The sequence below is a fragment of the Rhagoletis pomonella genome, unplaced genomic scaffold (assembly GCF_013731165.1).
Source record: "Rhagoletis pomonella isolate Grant_MI unplaced genomic scaffold, Rhpom_1.0 Rhpom_scaffold_00009, whole genome shotgun sequence".
NCBI lineage: Eukaryota > Metazoa > Arthropoda > Insecta > Diptera > Tephritidae > Rhagoletis > Rhagoletis pomonella.
In genome coordinates this window covers 2,984,263-2,986,315 of record NW_023458563.1, presented here as the reverse complement: position 1 = coordinate 2,986,315, position 2,053 = coordinate 2,984,263, and the positions used below count along the sequence as shown (strand labels likewise).

The 2,053-nt window shown below is 32.5% G+C and overlaps 1 non-coding gene across 1 annotated transcript; it reads left to right on the top strand.

Moving 5' to 3' along the window:
- Nucleotides 1-451: 451 nt before the first annotated feature.
- On the top strand, nucleotides 452-524 carry Trnak-uuu. The gene has a single exon. It is a non-coding gene; the product is annotated as a tRNA-Lys (tRNA).
- The last annotated feature ends 1,529 nt before the right edge of the window (nucleotides 525-2,053 follow it).

Below are 2,053 nucleotides of genomic sequence, written 5' to 3'. Positions count from 1 at the left end.
TTTATTTACTTTATTTTATTACATTTCATATTTGTTTACATATTCTGATTATGATAGTATAAAATTTCGATTTTATTTTTATTTGTCCTGAGTATGAAAAAGAATCTGCGAAGTTCAGAAAAAAAGTGTATTGAAAGTAATTTTTGTATGAGGATATTTAATAGAAACTTGTAAAGAAAACCAACTCCCGATTGCGTCTGCATGACTCCTGCGCGACTTTACAATTCACTTTAAGTTGGTTTTGTCATAGCTAATTAAAAGTGAGGTATTAATCGAAATCTCGCCAAAAAGCCAACTATAAGTTGGTTAGTTTTAACAATTGATAATTTTTCACTGCAGGGTACGTACATACAAGCTAACATACGTATTTCGCTACCAAACGCGTTTCGCTGGCTGTGTTGTGTTGCCTTGCTTGTGGTGATATGCCGCATTTGACGACAAACTCGCATGTGCCCGTGTGGCTCAGTCGGTAGAGCATTGGACTTTTAATCCAAGGGTCCAGGGTTCAAGTCCCTGCTCGGGCGGGAACATTATTTTTTTAATTTTTTTTTTTTTAGTTTTCATAATTTTGTTGTTGTTTTATAAATCTTCTCAATGTAACTATGCTTTCGAAAATCTTTAGACCCAGAAAAGTTTAAATCTTTCTTTGGATATTTTGAGTGTAGTAACCCTGCAGGGAAAGCTACCAGTTGTGAACCAGAATGCTACCAGTTTGCATTTCAGCCCAACTAGTTCACGTTGTATCCTTTTTCAATGTTAGCGACTGGTATTTGTAACATGGCGATGTCATAGGAGATGCTAATTGTCCGCTCCTGCATCAGCACGCTACCAGTAGAAATACTAGTAGCATCATACCAGATGACGGGATAGACTGCCTATCCATCCCCCGTGAAAAGCATAAGTATGTCATTTTGCTCGCGGCGCTGCAACAGTGGCAATGGTCGACAGAGTAAAACTTTGGCACGCCAAATAAAGAGATCCGAGTTCGAATCTCAGTGAGCAAATTTTTTTTTATTATTATTTTTTTTTTATTTATGTCTCTTGTGTAATTTTTATTATTTATTGTTTTAAAAAGAAAAATTATTTCTTTTAATTTTTTATGGTATTTGAGTATTTAGGTTTTTCCAACTCAAATTTAATTTATGTACAATTTTTATTGTATATTTAAATTGAAATAATTATTGAAATTAATTCACTTACTTTACTTTAACAACCTCCACGCGCACTCGAACCTGAGATCTCAGAACCAGAATCGGTAGTCTTCACTCGACGCCACAGCCGACATTTACGATGAAAGCAATTAACCGCATTTTAGTTTTGGTTGTGCCTATTCAAAGACAGATGTCGCTGATCGCATAAGTTGTTCGAAATCGCCGAAATGGTAGGCCGTCGCTTTGGCACATACTAGTTAATGAACTAGTATTTACACTGGCTGGTTTGGCATTTCACTGCGGAGAACATAACGAACTGGTATGACTTTTGTCCTTAAATAATAGTTCATGAACTGGAATTTGTGTATACTGGTTCAGCTTTTCACTACAGGGTTATTAAAAGTAAAGGGTTTCAGGTACAATAAATACTATATTTTTATCTTTTTAAATAATATTGAATACGCAAAAAAACATTTTAGTTAAAACTAAAATGAATACTTTAGTTCATTTTTGAGTGAACTAAAATAGAAATAAAAGTGTTCATTAAAATAAATTAAATTCATTAACTTTGCACATTTTAGTATATTCGTTTTAAAAATTTATAAAGGTAATAATTAATGTTTAAAATTTGAGATTTGGATAAGAATAAAATAAATAAATAGTTCTTAATTTTTATCCATTGTTCGGCTTGTTGATTGATAACAGAAATTAACAAATAATTATGTTGATCGTGTAATTAAAAAAGTCAAAAATAATTGAAAATGATTTAATTAACATTTTTTTTTAAGTAATTAATTATTAATCACTAGCAGACCCGGCGAACTTCGTCCCGCCCAAAATTAATTTTTTTATTGAAATATTTGGTCCAACGTTTTCGCCAGCAATTCACGTTCACGTTTGGT